General features: G+C 46.1%; 1 protein-coding gene and 1 non-coding gene across 2 annotated transcripts in view; both read left to right on the plus strand.

Moving 5' to 3' along the window:
- The window catches only part of CYTL1 (cytokine like 1), a 154,367-nt gene that overhangs the window by 103,040 nt on the left and 25,887 nt on the right, over positions 1 to 25,440 (plus strand). The window lies entirely within an intron of this gene.
- LOC111821858 (U6 spliceosomal RNA) lies at positions 12,757 to 12,863 on the plus strand. Its single transcript, XR_002825197.1, has one exon. It is a non-coding gene; the product is annotated as a U6 spliceosomal RNA (small nuclear RNA).

Consider the following 25,440-nt stretch of genomic DNA (forward strand, 5'->3'; position numbering starts at 1 on the left):
GGCCGACCCTGCCCTTCAGCCTGAGTTCAACCTGGCCCAGAACGAGCACATTCCTCGCTTGGTTCCCAAGCTCCCATCAGCATCTGACAACAACAGCAAGAGCAAAGCCCAGAGGATCTGCTGCAGCTGTGAGGGGGCCAAGTCCTTAATGCTACTCAGCTGTGCAGAGAGGTGAGCCAGCGACTGGCCGGGCAACCAGAGGCACCATGACTCAGATGGGCTGGACGGGGCCAAGTGAGTCACGGCCCTTCCTGCCAGCAGCTAAGAAGGCCACATGACCGTGAGCTCCATGTGGGCACGGTGCGTCCGTTCTGGCCCCGAGTGGGTGCCCAGGACATGATGGTTACCATGCTCCTGTCAGCCCCTGTCTTCCCCGTTATCGTAAACCCCTTCTGCCTGCTGAGGATTCCCATGTGGGAGTTCTCTGTGTGTGCCCTCTGGACAGTTCTGTCCAAGAACTCACCGTTGCTTCCAAGGAGGTAAATTTAGAAAGTTGGATCCTCAAGGTCATTCCTTGTCCAAGAACTCTGGACACCAGGGCTTGGTGGAGGAACCCATCCTCTTCAGTAAGACTTGCTCTAGAGATGTTTCCAGGTAATCTGGGAAAAGGAGTATAAGTAAGCTCCCCATCCCAGAGATCCGCCCCTTTCGTCCACTCCCACGCTGGTGCCCAGGATGTTTTGCTCATCGTTTAAGTGGTGGCCTGAGTCCATACCCTTCCCCTTGGCTCCCCTAAGCACAGGGAGACGGGCAGGGGTAAACCAAACTCAGTCCACACCCCTGATCTGAGATCACCACTGCTCAGCCCCAAGGCTACCACCCATCTGTCAGTTTGTGGTACTGTGGTGGCTTGCGTATTGCTGTGAGCTAGAAGCTATGTCATTGGTATTTCAAATACCAACAGGGTCACTGCAGTGCGATGGATCACTTTCGTGTAAACTTTCTTGCCACAGTCTGGTAACTCCCACACAATCACTTGGGCAAGACTGTGGATGTAAGGTAACTGTGGCCCACCAAGGGGATTGGTTAGTTTTGCCATCCCACTAGGCTTAAAAGAGAGCCAATTCTGGAGCAGAGGAAGAATCCTACCACCACCAAGTAAGGAGAGCCAAGAATGGAGCCCTTCCTTTGGTCCCAGGATCCCTGCGCTGAGAAGCTCCTGGAACCAGAAGACCGAGAGAGAGAGAGCTGTAACACTGAAGACAGGCAAGAAGCAGTGGCAGAGAAACCACAGCAGGAGAAATCGGCAGGAGAGATCATCAGGAGGTGGCGCAGTGGGCTCCCTGGCCCACAGAGCAAGAAAGCTGAGTGCCTTTGGGCCGAGGCTTACTGGTGGAGTGGGATGCCTCTGGACATTTATCAGCAGAGCTCTAAAAGAGCTTTGTAACACTTGCCTGAGCAGGGCAGAGACTGAGGGCCAGAGAGAGGCATGCCTGCGAGCACAGCTGAAAAGAGGTTGTCCTGACTGAAGAACTGTACCTTGAGTGTTCCTGAATCTGAATTGTCACCTGTTACTTCCCTAATAAAACCCATAGTCATGAGTATTGTCTGTGAGTTCTGTGTGGCCATTGCAATAGATTATCAAACCCAGCAGAGAAGTAGAGAGCCATGGGCGGGATGGTTGGTGTCAGAATTGGTAAAGATGGCAGAGAAGGAGTTATGTCTGAACTCTGTCTCATAGGAATCAGTCTTGGGCTGCTGGTCTTGATTCTCCTTCCCCCTTGTGAAGTTGGAAACCCTGGTTGTGTAGTCGTTAAGAGTTCAGCTGCTAACTCAAAAGGCTGGCAGTTCGAATCCACCTGGCACTCCTCGGAAACACTATGGGGCAACTCTACTCTGTCCTATAGGGTCACTATGAGTCGGAATCAACTCGACAGCAGCAAGTTTGTTTTTTTTTCTCTTGTGAAGTTAGAGGAGGTCAGACACTGCCCCTACACCATTTTTATAGTCACCCATAGTGGACAGGTTTCAGCAGAGCTTCCAGACTAAGACAGACTAGGAAGAAAGGCCTGGCGATCTGCTTCCAAAAATTAGCCAATGAAAACCCTATGGATCACAATAAGAATATTGTCTGATATAAGACCAAGTGCTAAAAAAGGGCACTATGGTTGGTAAGGTAGACGGTCAGTGAAGACCAGGAAACCCTTAATGAAAGGACACATTCACTGCAACAAAGCACTCCAACATACCAACGATCATGAAGATGGTGCAGGACTGGGCAACATTTCGTTCTGTTAATATGTAAGGTCACCATGAGCCGGAGCCAACTGGATAGCAACTAATAACAACAACAAGAGTTGGACTGACCTGGGGGTGGGAGAGGGCTTCCCTTGGGGAGAGCAGGCATCTGCAGAAGCCGGGAGGGGAGAAGCAGCAGCAGCGAGTGCTCATTTGCTGAGCTGGGACCAGAGGGCATCTAGACTCCTCGTCAGGGCAGGGAGGTGGTGCCCTATGTGCAGAGCGATGCCTCTGCAGGTTCTGCATCAAGGCTCCTGGAATGCCCACAGCTCCAGCCACCAAGGCAGATGAAGCTGCAGCAGGTGGGTCCAGGGGTGGGAGACGTGATCCTGCTGTGGGGCTGGCTGCCTTCATCTCCTAGTGCTGCCGTAACAAAAATACCACAAGGGAGTGGCTGGAAAGAACAGACATTTATTTTCTCACAGTTGTAGAGGCACAAAGACCAAGTCAAGGTCTCGGCCGTGTGGATTCCTTCCGTGAGCCCTTCCCCTGGTTTCTGGTGTCTGTGGCTGGTGTTCCTTTGCTTGTAGACAGGTTCTTACAGGGCGTCTGTCTCCCCCTGCATGCATCTGTGTTTATTCTGGTCTTCTTGTAACTCAGAAGTGATGAGATTTAGGACCTACAGTGGTTAAGAGCTCAGCTGCTAACCAAAGTTCAGCAGTTTGAATCCACCTCCTTGGAAACCCTATGGGGCAGTTCTACTCTGTCCTATAGGGTCGCTATGAGTCGGAATCGACTCGATGGCAACGAGTTTGTTTTCTAGTCTTGGATACTCCGGTATGAACTAATTAACATAACAAAGAAAACTTGTCCTTGAGTTGAGTGGGTCTCCCGGCAACTCTGTGTGTGCCAGAGTAGAACTGTACTCCATAGGGTTTTCGATGGTTGTAATCTTACGGAGATTCCTAAAACTCATTGCCTTCGAGTCGGTTCTGACTCACAGCAACCCTACAGGACAGAGTAGAACTGCCCCATTGGGTTTCCAAGGCTGTAAATCTTTACAGAAGCAGCTAGTGAGTTCAACCCGTTGACCTTTCAGTTAGCAGCTGAGCATTTTAACCACTGCACCACCAGGGCTCCTATGGAGGTTCTTAGGTGGCTCAAATGGTTTGCACTCGTCTACTAACCTAAAGATTGGTAGTTCGAACCCATTCAGAGGTACTACGAAAGAAAGGCCTGGCAATCTGCTTCTGTTAAGATTACAACCAAGAAAACCCTATGGAGCAATTCTACTCTGATACAGATGGGGCCACGATGAGTCAGAATTGACGTGGTGGCAATGGGTTTGTTTTTTTAATCCTAGGGAAGTAGATCACCAGACCTTTCTTCCTGGTACCACTGAGTGGATCCAAATCACCAACCTTTCAATTAGTAGCCAAGCTCAAACCATTAGCCACCCAGGGACCTAACATAACAAAAGAAAACCCCTATTTCCAGAGTGGATCACATTCACAGGTACAAGGGCCAGGAATTCAGTGCACATTTTGGGGGACACCATTCAATCCATAACACCAGGGAGGGATTGCTCCTCCCACATAACAGATAAGGAGGTGCTGGCCTGGACGTGTATGGGAAGAGCCCAGGGTCCCGCTGCATGTAGAGGTGGGAGCCAGGATTCAAACCCAGGCTTGCCTGATCCCAAAATGTGGGCTCCTTCAGTGAGACTGGGGGCTTTCGCAGATGCTCAGCCAGTGAACCTACCTGAGGGAGAAGGGTTGAGGCGGCTCAAGGCTCACCCCAGGCCCCAGGCCTCTTTCAAGCCCTGCCGACTGGTCACCAGGAACCTGAAGGGTTCAGGTGATGTCAGAGCAGAGAAAGCCCCGTTCTACATCGTCCAGCTCACGGGCCGACCCCACGTCCCTCTACTGAGGATCAGGCATTGAGCTGGGAGTCAGATATCAGAAGTGATGGGAGACCCTGACTCTCCAGGGACCCCAGACCCCATGATCTATGACGAGAGCACCACTCCCTGCATCCCCTGAGTGTGTAAACCAATGGTTCTTTCTTCTGTTCTGCCCTGAACCCGAAAACGGGGGGATTTCAGCCCTGGAGGAGGAGAGCCGGAAACAGATGCTGGAACGGCGTTCAGTGGTGTGGCTGATGGGCAGCACTGACTGAACCGGCCTCTGCGGGTGGAAGATTCCAGATTGGAGCTTAAGCCTCTTGGCGTCTGGGTGGAGGGTGCAGGATGCGGAGGGGCAGTGTGCCGCCTCACCCGGGGGGAGGGCAGGGGCGGTGGCCTTTGGACACTGAATGTGAGTTTGGGGCTGAGCTTCCTTTGGCCCCTGTCATTCTGTGCACTGACATGGGACAGACATGCAGCCAATGTGGTGAAAGTTAGAAGCTTGGCCTTGAAATTGCAGCCCCTCTACCCATCCTGGAGCCCTGGTGGTGCAGTGGTTAAGAGCTCAGCTGCTAACCAAAAGGTCAGCAGTTCGAATCCACTAGCCACTCCTTGGAAACCCTATGGGGCAGTTCTACTCTGTCCTAAAGTGTCGCTATCAGTCAGACTCAACTCGATGGGTTTTTCTGTTTGTTTGTTTTAACGTAACAAGAACAAAAACCTTATTTCCAAACCAGGTTACATTCACAGCTACAGGGGTTAGGGCGTCAGCATACCTTTTGGGGGGACATCATTCAATCCATAACACTGGGGGATTAGAACAGACTAAGCCCCTGCCTTCATGGAGCTGACTCTCAGGTGGAGGAAGACAGAAACTGCCTTTGGGAAAATTGCTTAGTTCCCGAGCCCCTTTGTCTGGAAACAGGAATGACCATCTGGGTCCTCATAGGGCTGTACTGGAGTTCACGGGGGATATGAGCTGGAAGACGACTTAAAACCAGTTGCTGCTGAGTGGACTCTGACTCCTGACAACCCCATGTGTGTCAGACTAGAACTGTGCCCCATAGGGTTTTCAATGGCTGATATTTTGGAAGTGGATAGCTAGGCCTTTCTTCCAAGGAGCCTCTGGGTGGACATGAATTGCCAACTTTCTATTTAGCAGGTGAGAGCATTAACTGTTTGCACTACTCTTATAAAACTGGTTGCTGTCGAATCTATTCTGACACACGGCGACCCCATGTGTTATGGAGTAGAACTGCTCCATAGGGTTTTCTTGGCTGTAATCTTTACAGAAGCAGATGGCCAGGACTTTCTTCCACAGTGCCACTCGGTGGGTTTGGACTGCCAACCTTTCAGTCAATAGTTGGCACAAACCTTTTGCCATCCAGGGTAACAATGATAACCCTTCCACTTTGCTCTGAGTGGAGAGAGTTAGCAATGCATTTGCACCCAGAACAAACTGGAGGGACTATTACTATTAAACACACTAAACCCCCACATTTGTGCACCTCTCCCCACACGGGAGCACTGGCTGCCTAAGAACTGCTGAACCAGGAATAAGGTTGAGACCTGGGGAGGCCACTAGGGAAAGAAGAGCCCCCGAGAGACGGCAGCAAGTGCCTGGAAAGAAACCCCCAGCCGAGGTGTGGGGGGCTGGGGGCCTGATGCTGGTCTGCTCTGGTGACCTCGGGGACCTCCTTTCTGTGGTGTCCTCCCTTTCCAGTGAGCACATGACAAGTTCCAAGGCCCAGGCAGGCAACACCAGTGAGCGAAGAGGGCCTGGGTGCCAGACAAGAGGGAATGGCAGGGAATGGAGCGCACGCCGCCTTAGATAAAGCGGTACTGCGGCTGGGCTTCAGCTCTCCTTGCCAAATGGAAACTCAGCCCTGTGGTGCCCAATTTTCCCGTTTTTTCCGAAAGAAGCCAGAAATTCGGATTTTTTATGTGACAGCTCCAACGTTTAAATAATGACATCCAAGGTTTCTTTTTTGTTTGTTTTTACAGGGAACACCCTCTGATTAAACAAGGCATATCTCGAGAGGCTGACCCATAAGGCTGTATCCCAAGCTCCTGTGCCCTCTGAGACAAGGTTGAGATCAGCCAATAGGAGGCCCTGGCAGGTGTTGGAAGGAAGGAAGAGAGAGGGGAGGGGCACGTTTTTCTCATGAGCAAGTTGCAAACGCAAACACCTCCAGGGGCCAGGCCAGTCTCCAGAGCGGCTGATGCCAGGGTGGCCCCTCATCCATGCTTCAGCTCTTACAGGCTCCAATGCCACTATTTCCTTCCCTCACCTCTTCGGATCCAAGGGCGACGCTGACTTCCTGCGTTCCTAGACCCTGGAGCCTCCACCTCCCGGGTCGGTTTCCTTAGCCCCGCCCACAGCCCTGCAAATAGTCCCTCCATTAACTTTGGCCTCAGTGGGCCCTTTCCAATGGAATCTGCTTCGTGTAGAACCCTGACTGTCCAGTAATGTTATCCTTGTTTGTTAAAAAGTCTTGCCCCTGCCCAGAGGCAGGAGGGAAAGTTCTGGTACAGATCCAGGTGCTTCCTCTTGCTGTCTGTATCATAACCTTTCTATGCCCCGGTTTCCTGATCTGTAACATGCAAACGGTAGCGCGGACTCAAAAGTGCTGATGGACGAGTGGATTCACGATAGTGTCACAAGCTCCTCAAACTGGCTTGATTTGAGCCTGAATTTAAACAACGGAGCCCTTTGCAAAACAATGGCGTCTTCTGGAAAGGAATAGGCATCAGTACTCCAATAACCCAGGTGTTACAGAGGAGAACTGCTCTATAGGCTTTTCTCTGCTGTAATCTTTACAGAAAAGAGCCCTGGCGGTGCAACGGTTAAGCACTTGGCTGCTAACCCAAAGGCTGGTGGATGGAACCCACCCAGCAGCTCCACAGGAGAAAGACCTGGCGATCTGCTGCCCTGGCAATCTGCTCCTATAAAGATTACAGCCTAAAGGATTTTATGGGGCAGTTCTACTCTCTCACATGGGGTCACTATGAGTGCAAAATTGACTGGATGGCCCTTTACAACAACAACAATCTTTACAGAAGCAGATCGCCAGGACTTTCTCCTGAAGTGTACCTGGGTAGGATGGATCCACTAACATTCAAGTTAGTAGTTGAGCGCAAACCATTTGCACCACCCAGGGACCTAATACTAGAATACTAGTGTAGTTAACTACCATCGAGTTGGTCCCCGGCTCATGTTGACCACATACGTGACAGAGTAGAACTGCTCCACAGGGTTTTCTTGGCTGTAATCTTTACAGAGGTAGTGCACCAGGCCTTTTCTTCTGTGGAGCATCTGGGTGGATTCAAACCACCAACCTTTGGATTAGCAGCTGATTGCAAACCGCTTGCATCAACAGGGCTTTGTCATACTTGAATGTTTTTGTTGTTAGGTGCTGTTGAGTTGGTTCCGACCCATAGCAACCCCATGTACTACAGAACAAAATACTGTCCAGTCCTGCACCATCCTCACAATCGTTGCTGTGCTTGAGCCCATCATTCCGGCTACTGTGTTAATCTGTCTCCTTAAGGGTCTTCTTCTTTTTTGCTCACCCTCTACTTTACCGAACACGATGTCCTTTTCCAGGGACGGGTCGCTCCTGATAACATGTCCAAAATATGTGAGACAAAGTCTCGCCATCCTTGCTTCTAAGGAGCATTCTGGCTGTACTTCTTCCAAGACAAATTTGTTTGTTCTTTTGGCAGTCCATGGTACAGTCAATATTCTTTGCCAACACCATAATTCAAAAGCATCAATTCTTCTTTGGTCTTCCTTTTTCATTGTCCAGTGTTTGCATGCATATGAGGCGATTGAAAATACTATGGCTTGGGTCAGGTGACATAGACCTCAATGTGACATCTTTGCTTTTTAACACTTTAAAGAGGTCTTTTGCAGCACATTTGCCCAATGCCTCTTTTGATTTCTTGACTGCTGCTTCCATGGGTGTTGATTGTGGATCCGAGTTAAATGAAATCCTTGACAACTTCAATCCTTTCTCCATTTATCATGAAGTTGCTTATTGGTCCATTTGTGAGGATTTTTGTTTTCTTTATGTTGAGGTATGATCCATACTGAAGGTTGTGGTCTTTGATCTTCATCAGTAAGTGCTTCAAGTTCTCTTTACTTTCAGCAAGCAAGGCTGTGTCATCTGCATAATGCAGGTTGTTAATGAGTCTTCCTCCAACCCTGATACCCTGTTCTTCTTCATATAGTCCAGCTTCTTGGACTTGAATAGTGACTGCAATTTCTGAACAAGGCCTTGGCATTCTGGGCCACTCCCCTACTTTACCTGCACCCTCTACCCGGCACCCCACCTTTCATTTGATGGGCAAGCTTGAGAAGCTGAGAGACAGGGGTCTGGACGGATGAGAACAGGATTGATTTTCCTAAGGCCCACAGTGAAATCCCAGCTTGGCCACTAACCCACTGTGTAATCATGGACAACTCACTTCCCCTCTCTCAGCTATTTCTGGGCTGTTTCTACATCTATCAAGGTTTTTTCCAGGAGCATCCAAGATTTCTACCAGCTCTCCTGTGCTGCGGGGGATCCATGGTGAGTCCTAACTTTGCAGACCAAACGAAAGTTCTTGTGCGCCTTCTCCACAACACTTTGTCTTAATTAAGCATAAAAATTAGGAAATTCCAAGCTAAGCTTTCCCGAATTGCGTGGGTTGGAGAAATGTTTAAATATCCTTTTTGGCTGAATCTTTGCAAGGCAAGCATTTCCAAATGTTTGGCCCGGGCCCTCTGCCTCAGCCTCCCCCTGGTTGCCTGTCCTCAGGAGGAAGGCTCGAAAGATAAGGGGGGAGGGCCAGGCCTCTGCCAATCAGGGGGCCACACAGCTGACCGTGAATGACCCATTGGCTGGGACTTCCCCACACCTGGATGACTGACTGCTATTCTGGACGTCCTTTGTGCCAGATGTGTTTGGCAGCTGCCCACAGTCAATCAAGGGCTTGGGTTTGGAAAACTTGAGATCTGCAAACAAAGGCAAGAGCAAGAAGGGTGAGGCCTGGTTAGAAAATACTGAAATTCATCCTGGTTTGCTTCCAGCCAAAAGAACAGGCTGTTCTGTGGGTTCCCAGGGACTATACTGGTAAAGAAGTAGCCCGGATATCAGAATGGACGTTGCTCTGCCACCATTTTGTAAGATCACAAACACCATCCGATTTTACCTTTTCCAGGACTGTTCACCTGGGGGGAATGTTATTCATCAACCAGGATGACATTCATCCTGGTTTGCTTCCAGCCAAAGGAACAGTCTGTTCCGTGAGTTTCCAGGAACTATAGTGGAGTGAAGAAGTAGCCCTGATATCAGAATGGAAGCTGCTCGGCTGCCATTGTAAGAGCAATGAAACTCTTTGAGTTTTTACCTGTTGCAGGCCTGTTCATCTTGGGAGCAGAATCTGGGCAGGACGGTTCCAGGAAAGATAACAGCTTTGGAATCAAACCAACCTGGTTTGGAACCTAGGTTTGATACTTACTAGCTCGGCTACATGGGCAAGTTACTCATTCCTCTTGCCCTCCACTGAAAATGGAGACAGTACTTGTCTTGGGCTGGGTTCTCTAGAGAAGCAAAACCAGTAAAGTGTATAAATATGTATATATAGAGAGATTTCTATCAAGGAAATGGCTCGAGTGGTTGTAGAGGCTGGAACGTCCCAAGTCCATGGATCAGGATAGAGGCTTCTGCTGATGCACCTAGCCACAGGGGCTGGCAAACCCAAGATCAGCAGGTTGGAGAGCAGGGCTCTTCTTCACAGGCTGTGAAGATGGACGAATCCCAAAGATTGGCAGGCAAGACCGCAGGTAAGCTGCTAGCTCAAGTCCCAAGAACCGGAGATCAGGTTAACAGGAGCCAGCTGCAGGATCCATAATGAGCAAAAGGCCACAAGCCTTGCCAGAATATCCACTAATATTCAATGCATACCACATGCCCAAGGAAACTCCCTTTCAGCTGACTGGCTACTCACAGCAGATCTCATCATGGAAGTGATCACATAATATCAAATCTCATCGTGGAAGTGATCGCACCATCATACGACTATCAAATCACTGAGAATCACGTCCCAGCCAAGTTGACACACAACCTTAACCATAACATCAGGCAACAAGAAGAGTGAAGAGTAAGAATGGTCTGGGAAAATGTCCGTTATAGTCTGGAGGCAGAATGCACCCTAGGGAAACTCCCTTTTTGCTCTTAAGGCTTCAACTGATTGGATGAGTCTCACGACATTGTGGAAGTAATGTGCTTTACTTGAGGCCAACTGATTTCATCACATGCGACCACTCCATAACAGAGTCTACGCAAATGTTTGACCGAACAACTGGGCACCACAGCCCAGCCAAGTTGACACATAAAATTAGCCATCACAGTCCACCCCTTTGTCAACTTGGCTCCCATATGCATCTCTTTAAACCATATGTAATCTCCAGATAAAGACAGTAACAAAGTCATACTTCCGTCTAACATGATACAACTATCCTGTGTAAAGGCAAACATGCACTAACCCCTCTCCCAGAGAAGACGCAAAGTTAGTGTATCTTTTTTTTTTTAATGATAAGTAATGGGATAAGAGAGGGAAGAAAACAAAGCTATTTGCCACGTAGACACATGCACACACATGCACAAACATATTCGTAGAGAGTCTCTATCTGGCTGACCACCTGCTCTTGCTCCAGTTTTTCTCTCCTCGCATAGTGATGGTGGGGCTCCTGGGAGGAGATAAGAGTTTGCAGCCCCACGTGGGCTGCAAACCCTGGTTGTGGCAGGTGGGTCAACCAGCACTTCTATGGGGGCCTGGGGAGAGTGGTGGAGTCAGCAGATAATCCTGGGAGAATCATTTATCATCCCAGCCTATCTCCTCATCTCTTCCTCTGCCTACCACATTAAGGGGTGTAGAGATTCAAAGCATTAGTATCTCTTCCTTCAGTAAATATTTACTGAGCACCTGCAACATGCTGGTGCGCTAGGACTCAGCAGTGACCAGGACAGGCCCTATTCCTGCCCTCATGGATCTTGCACTCTTAAGTGAGGAAAGCGGACGTTAAATAAATATGTTGTTGTTGTTGTTAGATGCTGTTGGGTTGGTGCCGACTCATGGCAGCCTTATGTACAACAGAATGAAACGTTGCCCAGTCCTGTGCCATTTTCATGATCGTAGGTATGTTTGAGTGCATTGTTTTGGCCACTGTGTCAATCCATCTCACTGAGGGTTTCCCTCACATTTTTCTGTATAACCTAGAAAATTGGTGGCGATGAGGGCTGTGCAGAGAATTAAAATAGGCTGTTGTAATGGTGACTGAGCAGTGCTCAGAAAATCTGTGTTCCTGAGCCTTGCCCTTCTTTTTTCACACCTGGGTGCAGCTGTCACGAGAAGCAACATCTGGGTAAGCTGCAGTCAGAGTGTGGAGTGTGACTGTCTTAGTCATCTAGCGCTGCTATAGCAGAAGTACCACAAGTGCATGGCTTTAACAAAAGAAATTTATTCTCTCATAGTCTAGGAGGCTAGAAGTGCGAATTCAGGGTGCCAGCTCCCAGGGAAAACTTTCTCTTTCTGTCGGTTATGAGGGAAGGTCCTTGTCATCAATCTTTTGCTGGTCTAGGAGCTTCTCAGCACAGAGAACCTGAGTCCAAAGGATACACTCCACTTGACGCTTCTTTCTTGGTGGCATGAGGTCCCTCTCCTCTCTGCTTGCTTCTCTCTTTTATTTCTCAAAAGAGATTGACTCAAAATACAACCAAATCCTGTAGATTGAGTCATGCCTCGTTAACATAACTGCCTCTAATCCTGCCTCATTAACATCATAGAGGTTAGGATTTACAACACATAGGATAATCACATCAGATCACAAAATGGTGGGCAACCACACAATACTGGGAACCGTGGCCTAGCCAAGTTGACACACATTTTTTGGGTACACAATTCAATCCATAACAGTGACCATCCTCCAGGTGAGAAGATGAGGGAGGAAGAATCCGCTCCGAGAACAGGTAGGGTGACAGCAACGAGCTCAGCATCCTTGGTGCTGGTCCCTGACTGTTTCACACTCCAAGGCCACACAGCTGGGGACAGAGGATGTTCGGGTGCTATCTAGGCATCTGATGCCAAGTTGGGGTGGTGTGCTTGGCTATAGGTTTAAAGTGCAACACAGAGATGATAGCCATCAGTAAGGGTGGAAAGTTCAAGGGGCTGGAACCCTGTAGGGAGACTGGAAAGAGCACGTGGAGCTGTGTGTCAAGGGGACTTTTGAGAAGGCAGTGTCAGCAGCAGTGTGAGGGCTGAGCTGGCCGCACAGAGCCAAGGTGTGAGAGCATGGCAAGGAGGAGACAGTAGGCTGTGAGCTTGGCAGGGACAGAGGTAGGTGAGGGCTTCAGGGAGGCTTCTTCATAAAGCACAGCAGTGAAGGTCCAGGGGCTGGAGACAGAAATTCCCAGAAAAACCAGTAGATATAGTTTCTGTGATAATAATAAAATAATAACAACAACAACAGCAGCAGTAATATAGCTCCTCTTTTGAGCATTAACCATAGGAAGCCCTGGGTGGCACAAATAGTTAAATGCTTGGCTACTAACCAAAAGACTGGTGTTCAAATCCACCCAAGGTACCTTGAAAGAAAGACCTGGCAATCTACTTTCAAAAGATCACAGCCAGTGCTCGCTTCAGCAGCACATATACTAAAATTGGAATGATACAGAGAAGATTAGTATGGCCCCTGCGCAAGGATGACAAGCAAATTCATGAAGCTTTCCATATTTTTCTCAAGATCAGTGTGCCACTATCCAGCGTGGCACCACATGTGCTAAGTATTATGGCCCATGGCCTTTTGGAGTACTAACATCACAGTGGGCTTCATTACGTGTTTGCAAATGAATTAACAAGTGAATAAAATGGTATCAAATGTAAGAAAAATAAAAAAGATCACAGCCACCGAAGCCACTAAGGAGCACAATTCTACTCTGACATACATGGGGTCATGATGAGTCAAAGTCAGCTCAATAGCCACTGGTGTGTGTTCCATTTGCCAGTCCTGGTGTTACTTGCTTTCCGTTCCTAGTCTCATTTATTATTCAACCCAAGTAGTAAGTACATTATTATACCCATTTACAGATGAGAAAACTGAGGCATTGAGGGCTTTAAAAACTTGCTTAAGGTCACCTAGATAGTAGTGGCAGAGTCTCAATTAAAACTCAGCAACTTGTCTCTCTGACAATGCTCAGCCCCTTGGGGACAGGACAGGTGGTGAAATTTACCAACAGTGAGGTTTGCTAAGGAGAAAAAGAGTATCCACAAATCCAGAATGGATGTAAAAGCCTTCCTGAGGTGGCTGACGTCAGAGTACCAGTGGGAAGAGGCAGGGTTCCCGGGTTAGCCTTCCTCAGCTGGAAGGACTAGATTCACTCAGATTTCCATCAACAAATGGGCTTACCATTAACACATATGTGTGTCTTAGTCTCTTAGGGCTGTTGTAACTCAAATACTACAAGTGGGTGATTTTAAAGAACAGAAATTTATTGTCTCACAGTTCTGGAAGCTAAAAATCCAAATCAGGGTATTGGCAGTGCCCTTTTTTCCTGTGGGCCCCTTTCTTAGTTCTGGCATCTGCCAGCAATCCTTGGCGTTCCTTTACTTGTAGACAAACTTCACATGTTGTTTGTCTTCCCTTGTGTGTGTCTCTGTGTCTATTCTGGTCTACTTATAACTCAGAAGTGATTAGGTTTAGGATTCACCCTACACTGGTGTGACCTCAACTGATTGACTACATTACATTATGGAAAGTAATTACATTATCTTATATTACATTGCAAGTAAGGTAATTACATTACATTATGGAAGATGATTACATTATATTACATCACATTATATTACGTTACATGTAGTCCCAGACTTACAATGGGGTTTCATTCCAATGACTCCACTGTTAAATCAGTTCTGCCATAAGTTGAATATCTCTTTTTTTTTTTAGTTTTCATTAGTATTGCCTTTTGTTATCAGTATCTACATAAATCTGAACTTTGTCTTTGGGGGCTGGAAACATTACACATAAACTTATAGATATATTTTAACATTGTATGCAGTACATATTACTAATGATAAGATATACAAAAAAAAAGATGCTAAATGCAGTTCATCATAACTCCAAGGGACTCCTGACATCTTAAGTTAGGGACATTACATTATATTACATTATGGAAAGTGATTACATTACATTACATTGCATTAATTACATTACCTTACATTATAGAAGGTGATTATATTATGTTACATTTTGCTACATTGCATTACATTACAGAAGGTAATCTGCTCTACCTAAGGCCAGCTGATTTAATCACATATAACTACTCTATGAAAGCAACTAGGCTAGTGTTTGGCCAAACCACTGGGAACCACAGTCTAGCTAAGATGACATATAAAATTAACCATCACAACATAGCAGTAAGGCTATGGCCAGGCAGCCTGGACTCTCATCAACCCTTCTTAAATCAAGATCCAGAAGGTCCTTCAGGAGCCAACAGTACCTTGTGGCCCGTTTCCCTCTCAGTCCTTAGCAGCAGGTGCTGTTGGTCTTCATTGCCCCCTTTGCTACCAATTTACTTCTCTCTCCACTCTTTCTTCTGCTGAATAGCTTCTGCTGTATTGTGGCTTCCACTGCTTCCTGGCACCTCTAACGGCCTTCTCCCTGTGAGCGTTCGGCTTCACCTCCCACTACCAACTATCTGACTCTTTACTTACATTCAGAGAAAACTAAAAAAAAAATTTTTTAATAAAATCTAATTGGTTACTGCCTATATTGGTCAGGTTTTGTGGCAACATTGCTGCATAACAAACATCCCCCCAAATCTCAGTGGCTTATTACAACAAACGTTTAATTCTCATATACAGGTCTTTGGGTTGGCTGTGGCTCTTCTGAATTTGGCTATAGGCAACAGGCAGGATCAGTTCTGCTCCACACATGTTCGCATTCCAAGGACCTAGGCTCAAGAAGAAGCCACTGTCTGGGCTCATGGCAGGTCAAGAGTGCAAACGGAAATCTGCAGTGCCATTTAAAGCCTCCGTGTGTACTTGGCACACTCTCACTTAGGCTCACACTCCACTGATCAAAGAAAGTCACATGGCCAAGCCCCAAATCAATGGAACACTCTACCCAGAGGGAAAACATGAAGAATGGAGAGGGAAAGAAGAAATTGTAAGAATTGTGAGCAAGTGATATGAACATGGAAGCTGAACAGTGTACAAGGAAGACTGAGAAAGAACTGATGCATTCAGATTGTGGTGTTGGTGAAGAATATCGAATATGCCTTGGACTGCCAGAAGAACAACACATCAGTCTTAGAAGAAATACAACCAAAATGTTCCTTAGAAGTAAGGATGGCGAGACTTTGACTTGCTTAGTTTAGGCACGTCATCAGGAAATACCAAATGCTAGAAAAGGACATTATGTTTGGTAAAATGGAGGGTCAGCCCAAACAAAGGAAATCCCCAATGGGATGAACTGACACAATATCCGCAAAAAATGGACTCAAACATACCAGTGATCATGAAGATGATGTAGGACTGGGCAGTGTTTCATGAGTTGGAGTCAACACAACGGCAACTAACAACAACAAACCATCCGCCTTGTTTGGGTGCAGCACTCCTGCCATCCACCTTGTGGATCATTTGTCATTCTGTCTTCCCATGGGCAGGAGCTCAACCTTGATCCAACAGGTTGTGGTGCCAGCATTGTGGCTTACATGGAAACAGCAGCTTAGAAGGGGCTGTAGCTGTATCAGGATTTTAGGCAGCCTGACACCAAGTATGGTGCTTGCTTCTGTGCTGGGTGCTGGGTTACAGAGACAGAACATAGTCCCTGCCTTATGCTTCAGTGGGAGAGAAATTCTGTAAACAATTCTAATGAGGACCATGATAAAAACCAAACCAAATCCACTGACATCGAGTCAATTCCAACTCATGGCAGCCCCCTGTGTGTCAGAATTGAACTGCACTCCATAGGGTTTTCAGTGGCTATAATCTTTGGGAAAGGAGCCCTGGTGGTGCAATGGTTAAGAACCTGTCTACTAACTGAAAGGTTGGCAGTTCAAACCCACCCAGCAGCAATGTGAGAGAAAAGATCTAGCCATCTGTTCCTATAATTACAGTCTAGGAAACCCTATGGGGCAGTTCTACTCTGTCATACAGAGTTGCTATGAGTTGGAATCGACTCGGCAGCACACAAAAACAACAACAATCTTACAGCAGAACTCCAGGCCTTTTTCCTGAGGTGCTGCTGACTGGTTGGACCACCAATCTTTCAGTTACTAGCCAAGCACAAACCATTTATGCCACCCAAGGACCTCTGAAAACCACAATAGAAGGGTGAAAAAGATGCTGTGAAGCAAAAAGACAAATAACCCAATCATAAAATGGGCAAAGGACTTGAATAGACATTTCACCAAAAAGGCCATTGAAATGGCCACCAAACACACGAAAAGATGCTCAGCGTCGTTAGCTATCAGAGAGATGCAAATCAAAACCACAGTGAGATACCATTTCACTCCCACTAAGATAACTAAGATAAAAAAAAAAAAGAAAATAACAAATGTTGGTGAGGATGTGGGGAAATTGGAACCCTTATCCATTGCTGGTGGGTATGCAAAATGGTACAACAGTTGTGGAAAACAGTGTGGCAGTTTCTCAAAAAACTAAAAATAGAACTATCATATGACCCAGCAATTCCACTCCTAGGTATATACCCCCAAAGACTTGAAAGCAGAAATGCAAAAAGAGACTTGTATACCACTGTTCATTGCAGCACTATTCACAGTAGCTAAAAGGTAGAAACAACCTAAATGCCCATCAACAGATGAATGGATAAATAAAATATGGTACATACATACAGTGGAATACTACTCAGTCAGTACGAGAAATGAAGCCTTGATATATGCTACAGTATGGATGGAACTTGAAGACATTAGGCTGAGCTAAATAGGCCAAGCACAAAAGGACAAATACTGTATGACCTCATTTATATAAAAAGACAAGAAAAGGCAAATACATAGAGACCAAAGTTTTTTAATGGTTAACCAGGGGATGGGAGGAGAAGAGAGTTAACAGTGATGGAGAAATTACATTGATTAAGGGTAGGGTCACACAGCCAATTATTGTAATTCCTGTCAATAAGTTGTACACCTATAAAAAGTTGAACAGGCAAAAGTTGTGTAGATATTGTGATGGTTAAGGTTGTACGTCAACTTGGCTGGGCCATGATTCTCAGTGGTTTAGCAGTTATGTAATGATGTAATCAACTCCGTAATGAGATCAGTTGAAAGGGAGTTTCTTCGGGGGTGTGGCCTGCCTCCAGTATATACATGGCTGTTCCAGCAAGGCTCTCACTCTGGATCCTGCATCCTGCTCGTCATCATCTGACCTCTGGTTCTTGGGACTTGAGCTAGCAGCTTACTGCTGGTTTTGGACACGTCTGCCTCCACAGCCTATAAGCCAGCAGCCTGTCATCTGACCTGCGAAGTTCGGGTTCATCAGTCCCTGCAGCTGCATGAGTCACGGGAAGCCTCCTGCCTGATGCCTGAACCATGCATTTGGGACTTATCAGCCTCTACAACTGCATGAGCCATTTTCTTGAGATAAATCTCTCTCTCTCATTGTTAGGTGCTGTCGAGTTGGTTCCGACTCATAGTGACCCCACGTACAACAGAACAAAACACTGCCTGGTTCTCTGCCATCCTCACAATCGTTGTTATGCTTGAGCCCATTGTGGCAGCCACCTTGTCAACTCATCTCTTTGATGACCCTCTACCAAGCATGACGTCCTTCTCCGTTGACTGGTCCCTCCTGATAACATGTTCAAAGTATGTGAGCCAAAGTGTCGCCATCCTTCTAATGAACATTCTGGCTGTACTTCTTCCAAGACAGATTTGTTCGTTCTTCTGGCACTCCATGATATATTCAACATTCTTCGTCAACACCACAATTCAAAAACATCAATTCTTCTCAGGGCTTCCTTATTCATTGTCCAGCTTTCACATGCATATGGGTTGATTGAGAACACCACGGCTTCAGTCAGGTACAACTTAGTCCTTAAAAAGACGTCTCTCTCTCTCTCTCTCTCTCTATATATATATATATTTATATACGCTTCACTGGTTTTGCTTCTCTAGAGAACTCTGTCTAAGACATATATTTACAACAATGACAAAAAAAAAGAGTAGCTGCTGAGGCTACTTATGTACAACAAACACCTCGTGAGATTTGGTTCCTTGGTTTGGAGGTTTAGGGACATGGTTTCATGAGACATCCCAATTAATTGGCCTAATAATGAGTTTAGTGCTTCTGTTCTACTTCCTAGTTTGTTACATAGTGCCTGGGGTCTCAAAGGCTTGCAAGCAGCCATCCAAGGCGCAACAATTGGTCCCTATTTACCTGGAACAACAGAGGAAATGGATGTGTGGCTAACAGCCTCCAGAAACAACTGTCTCCTTTGCCATGAGACCAGAAGAACTGGATAGTGTCTGGCTACCATTACTGAACATTTTGATCAAAAATTCCATAGAAAAATCCTGAGAAATAGGGGGAATAAGTGGTAACTTTGGTGAAGGGTAAGACAGTACACAGTACTGGGAAAGCCAGCACAACTTGTACAAGGCAAGGTCATGGAAGTTCCATAAACACATCCAAACTCCCAGAGGGACTGAATTACTGGGCTGAGGGCTGTGGGGACCATGGTCTTGGGAAACATCTAGCTCAATTGACATAACACAGTTTATAAAGAAAGTGTTCTACATTCTACTTTGGTGGGTAGCGTCTGGGGTCTTAAAAGCTTGTGAGTGGCCATATAAGATACTCCACTGGTCTTACCCCTTTGGGAGAGATGGAGAATGAAGAAAACCAAAGATACAAGGGAAAGATTAGCCCAAAGGACTAATGAACTGCAAGTACCACAGTCTCCACCAGACTGAGTCCAGTACAACTATATGGTGCCCAGCTACCACCACTGACTGCTCTGACAGGGATCACAATACAGGGTCCCAGACAGAGCTGGAGAAAAATGTAGAACAAAATTCTAACTCACACACACAAAAAAGACCAGATTTACCAGCCTGACAGAGACTGGAGAAACCCCGAGACTATGGCCTCCGGACAGGCTTTTAGCTCAGTAATGAAGCCACTCCCGCGGTTCACCCTTCAGCCAAAGATTAGAAAGGCCCATAAAACAAAATGAGACTAAAGGGGCACACCAGCCCAGGGGCAAGGACTAGAAGGCAGGAGGGGACAGGAAAGCTGGTAATAGGGAACCCAAGTTTGAGAAGAGACAGTGTTGACATGTCGTGGGGTTGTTAACCAATGTTATAAAACAGTATGTGTACTAACTGTTTAATGAGAAGCTGGTTTGTTCTGTAAACCTGCATCTAAAGTACAATAACAATGGATAAATAAATAAATAAGGGGGAAAATGAAGCACAGAAGTTCAAATTCTCATGGAATTTAGACTTTCTGGAGCCATGGAGGGTGGATGAACCCCTGAAACTATTGCCCTGAGATAATCTTTAAACCTTAAACCAAAAATATACTGAGAAGTCTTCTTAAAACCAAACAATAGTTTAGCTTAACTAGTAAAAAAGGTCTGCCTTGAGCATTATGCTCTTTTAAGAACTATCTATCTATATGGGATCAAACTGACAACAGCAGCTTGAAAGATTAGATAGAAACTTTAGGGGGCAGGGAGTTTATGTAAATGAGAGAGGAACAACTCAGAGAAGGAGGGTGAGAATGGTTGCGCAACTCAAAGAATGTATCAATATCACTAAATTGTACATGTAGAAAGTGTTTAATTGGTGTATATTTTGCTGTGTATATTCTCAACAACAACAACAAAATAGATAATATTATTAAAAAGAAAAAGTCTCTGTGAAGGCCCAGAGAAAGGAGCAACTCAAGCTTACTGTGGTGTTGGGACAGACTTAACAGAGGAAGGGCAATTTGAACAGAGTCTTGAAGAACGAGTAAGAGTTTGCCAATAAAGAAAGGGACTGTGAGAATAGGAAGAAGAAAAACATCCGGAGATTACAAAGGGGGCAAAAGGCAGGTTAGAAATGAGGAAGGATCAAGGAAGAGAATTTCAGGGTTCAGAGCTTAGAGCAGTGACGGTTCGGAGGAATAACCAGGAAGGAGCTTCAAGATGTGGTTCAGATTGTGGAAAGGGAGGTCACTGGAGCGCAAGAAGTGAAGGAATTATGCAGCCGTGGGGTGGAGATCTTTGGCCTGGGTGTTCTATTATCTGGAGAGCGGGAAAATACTGTTACTGGCCCAGTTTGAGGCGTGGAAAATGTCAACCACAGAGTGTAGTGATTTGCAGCTGCATGTCACGAAACAGCCATGAGACAGGTTCTTGGACACACCACCATGCCCCGCTTCAAGCTGAGAACATTGAAAAACCTGCCTACTGTGTGCAAGGCCCATCATCTCGCCTGGCACGGCCAAACAGTTGTCAGCTGATAACTGAGCCAAATTTTTCCAACTACTCATTACACTCAGCCTTGCTCTCAAGCGGAGGGAAAAGCAAACCTTCACGTAGACCTAGAAAAATGTGGACAGACAAACAGCAAGCCAGATAAGCAGATTGTTGTTTGATTACCTGGCCATGGTACATTTACAAACGGAGAAATAAACTCTTAGCAAGGTTGTGTCATCTGCATAACGCAGGTTGTTAAAGAGTCTTCCTCCAATCCTGATGTCCTGTTCTTCTTCATAGGCAGGAGGGGACAGGAAAGCTGGTAATAGGGAACCCAAGGTCAAGAAGGGAGAGTGTTGACATGTCATGAGATTGGTAACCAATGTCACAAAACAATGTGTGTACTAACTGTTTAATGAGAAGCTGGCTTGTTCTGTAAACCTTCATCTAAAGTACAATAATAATTAAAAAAAAGAACAGAAACTTATTTACTCATACTTCAGGAGGCTAGACATCCATATCAGGGCTTGTCTTGTCAGTAGCCCTGTGAGTTCTTTGGCGTTTCTAGGTGTTTCTTGGCATCTGTCTTCCCCCTCTGTATATCTCTGTGTCTATTCTGCTCTTTTTAATAACTCAGAAGTGATTAAGTTTAACACCCACCCTACTCTGGCAGGAATCCCTGGGTGAGGCAAGCAGTTAGGTGCTCAGCTACTAACTGAAGGGTTGGAGGTTCGAATCCACCCAGAGTGCCTAGGAAGAAAGACCTGGCAATCTACTTCCAGAAAAGCAGCCACTGAAAGCCCTATGGAGCACGGTTCTACTGTGTCACACGTGAGGTAGCCATGAGTCAGAGTTGAGTCCACAGCAATGGATTTTCTACTCTGGTATGACCTCATTGGAGCTCTGGTGAAGCAGTGATTAAAAGCGTGGTTGCTAACCAAAAGTTCGGCAGCTTGAATCCACCAGCCCTCCTTGGAAACCCTATGGGGCAGTTCTACTCTGTTCTATAGGGTTGCTATGAGTCAGAATCGACTCAACGGCAATAGGTTTGGTTTTTGGTTTATGACCTCATTAACATATAAAAGAAAACTCCTATTTCCACACAGAATCATATTTACAGGTACAAGAGTTAGGATTTTAACACATATTTTGCGGGGACACAACTCAATCCATAATACCGAATAATACTTCTTCAAAGATTACTTGTAGAAGATGCTGATGGTGCCCGGCCCAAACCACCTTTACCAGGGAGGGCACCCATCCCCCGCTGTTGTGATGTTGGCTGCTGATGGTTCTCAGCTGCCTCATTCTGTGGAGAACTGCACTCCACCTTCTGGGACATATTTGAGAAGCTGAGCCCTGTCCCTACTCTGGTCAGGTTGGCCTGCCACCAATTTCTGACTAATATGTCTATACAAAGTCTCTTCCACCGAGCCTTAGGATGAGATACTCCAGACCTCTCTGTGGGATCAAGCAGTGGATAGCTAGGCTGTAGCTGAGCTCATGTCTTTGCCAAGTTGCTTCCCCTGCCATGCTCATGCACTTACAGGTTTCAACAGAGTGTGTTCTCTCACTTTATCAATTGCTCAACTGCACAAGAGTCCCAGTCTCGGGCTCTGGTCCTGAGAAACCCCATCCAAGACATTTTGTACCTAAGACATTGAGTAGTCCCAGAAGCAGACCCAAAGGACTGGAATCTGGAAATGGGTCCCTTGCCAGCCAGATGGCAATGATGATCCATCACTGATAGTAGGGGTAGTGCTGAGAGTCCCTGTGGCAGTGCAATTGCTGAGAATTTTACCTGTATTAATTTGGGCAATTCACAGGCAGAAGGGGGGCTGTCTCAGGTTCCCAGGGCTGCCATAACAAAATGCCACAAAGTGGGTGGCTTTGAAGAACACAAATCTATTATCTCACAGTTCTGGAGCTGGGAGTCCAAATCAGGGTGTCAGCCATGTCAATTCCTTCTGCGGCTCTGAGAGAGGAACTGTTCCATGCCTCTCTCCTAGCTTCTATTGGCGGCCAGCAATCCTTGGCGTTCCTTAGCTCATAGATGCATCTGTCACTTAGTCATTCTTCCTCTTGTGTGACTCTGTTTCCATGTCTGTTCTCTCCTTTTCTAAGACACACTCAGAAGGGAATAGGTACCACCTTACTCTGATACAATGGATGTTTGAGAGAAATAGTAACTATGAGATCTGTGGAATTGACTGACTGTTACTAAACACCACTGATGAACTGAAGGAAGGAAATGAGAGGCTCTTATTGATTAAACACCAATTAAAAGCAAGTTGTGAGAATCAGAGGGTCTTTTTGGCAAAATTTAAGAGACTTTCATCTCTATAGTTAGCAGGTTCACTGAGCTGAACACCAGGCACAAGGCTGAATTGTAAGAGTGGCAGAACATCAGAGGAGGTTGACTTCTCAGCCTAGGCAAGTCTCTCGTGCCAAAGTCAGGGCAATGATAAGGAAGTGATAGAATCTTGAGACTTGGAATTGAGCTATCTAAATAGATACAATTGAGAACTCCAAATTTCCTTGAACCCTCTGGTCCTACAGAAGTGTTCATCCCCCTTGTTAGAAGATGGGGGGGGGGGGGGGGTCCCGTGCTTAAAGACTATGCAGAAGCCTCAAGTGATGTAGATGCCTTACAAGACAATACTTGTCCTCCTCAAAATCCATCCCACTTCCTTCTAGCAATTAGGACCAAATCTTGGCATGACCCAACGGGGAAATGTTGTTGGCTAAGGGAGGAGAGATTGGGCCATGGGTGTTCCCTAAGACTAATAGAAGACAAAAGCCCTGATCTTGGTTCATGGATGGTGTTATGGATTGCATTGTGTTCCTCAAAACTGTGTGTCAATTTGGCTAGGCCATGACTCCCAGTATTGTGTGATTGTCCACCATTTTTTCATATGATGTGATTTTTCCTGTGTGTTATAAATCTTAACCTCATGACGTAAATGAGGCAGAATTAGAGGCAGTTATGTTAATAAGGCAGCACTCAATCTACAAGATTAGGTTGTATCTTGAGTCAGCCTCTTTTGAGATATAAAAGAGAGAAGCAAGCACAGAACCAGGGGGACCTCCTACCACCAAGAATGAAAAACCAGCAGGGGACCACGTCCTTTGGACCTACGGTCCCTGCACTGAGAAAATCCTAGACCCACCCAAGAGAAGACTGATGACAAGGACCTTTCCCCAGAGCCCATAGGGAGAAAGCCTTCCCCTGGAGCTTGTGCCCTGAATTCGGACTTCCAGCCTCTGAACCTGTGAGAAAACAAATTTCTGTTTGTTAAAGGCATCCACTTGTGGTATTTCTGTTATGATAGCACTAGATAACGAAGACAGATGGGTCAGTTCAGTATGTTGGTGTGAGACAAAAATGAATTGCCGCTATACTCACGGATGTACAGGGCCCCACTCAGGAACGACCCTGAAAGACAGTGGTCAAGGAACACCCTCCCAATTTGCAGAGCTTCAGGTGGTACATCTGCTCATATACTTTGGAAAGAGAAGTGGCTGGAGGTAAGCATATACATAGACTGATGGGCAGTTGCAATAGGCTCATTTGGCTGGCCAGCTTCCTAATGTGTAAAATGGGAAAAATAATCCAATGATTGTTGTTGTGGCTGCTGTTTTTGTTGTTATTTGACACAGTCCCTGCCCTCGAGAAACTCATCATCTAGTGAGGAACACAGATGTAAACAGACAAACACAGTGGGATGTGAGTGGTGCTAGAGCAAAGAGAAAGTGGGCCTTGCAGGGGGATCAGGGAAGGCTTTCTGTGGGAGATGATGCTGAGCCTGAGTTTGCCAGATGGACACAGGAAGGAAAGGCATTCCAGACAGATGGAAGAGCAAATGTCAATGTATTGATGCATAAAACTGTGTGGAGTTTCCAAAATACTGTAAGTTGCTTGGAATGAATGGAAGATAAGATGAGAGGAGTTCTTAGTGGAAGAAGGGGCAGATCAGGAACAAAATTTGTGCTTCAGGTGATGAAAGGCCTTTTAGGTCATGCTAACAATCAAGAACTATATCCTTGGTGTAGTGCCTGGGGTATTAAAAGTTTGTAAGCGGTCATACAAGGCACAACAGTTGGTCCCTATTCACATGGAGCAACAGAGGAAGGAGAGTCAGAAATAGAAGGAGGAAATGGATGTGTGGCTAACTGCCTCCATGAACAACTGCCTCCTTTGCCATAAGACCAGAACAGGATGGTGTCTGACTACCATTACTTAATATTTTGATCAAAAATTCCATAGAAGAATTCTGATCAAAAGGGGTAGAATGAAGAACAGAATTCCAAATTCTCACAGAATCCAGACTTTCTGGACCCACAGAGGCTGGATGAACCCCTGAAACTATTGCCCTAAGATAATCTTTAAACTTTTAACTGAAAATAGCCCCTGAAGTCTTCTTAAAACCAAACAATGGTTTAGCTTAACTAGCAAAGAATACCTGCCTTAAACAGTAGGCTCTTTTAAAATCTTTTAAAATGGGATCAAACTGACAACAGCAACTTGAAAGATTGGATAGGAACCTTGGGGAGCAGTGCGTTTATGTTAACAGGGAAGGAACAACTCAGAAAAGGAGGGTGAGAACGGTTGCACAACTGGAAGAATGTAATCAATGTCACTGAATTGTATACATAGAAACTGTTGAATTGGTGTGTGTTTTGCTGTGTACATTCTTAACAACAAGAACAAAAAATAATAAATTATTTAAAAATACAAGAACTATATCCTGTTGGGGATGAAAATTATTTGAACGGTTTAAGCCGGGGCTTATCCATAGTGGACACTGAGGGTGCTTCCCAGCATTGATTTCTCACCCACCCTCTGGCCTGCCACAGGTATGAAGGCTGAAGTCCAGTGCCCCCTGCTGTC

The sequence above is a fragment of the Trichechus manatus genome, unplaced genomic scaffold (assembly GCF_000243295.1).
Source record: "Trichechus manatus latirostris isolate Lorelei unplaced genomic scaffold, TriManLat1.0 scaffold00111, whole genome shotgun sequence".
Lineage (NCBI taxonomy): Eukaryota > Metazoa > Chordata > Mammalia > Sirenia > Trichechidae > Trichechus > Trichechus manatus.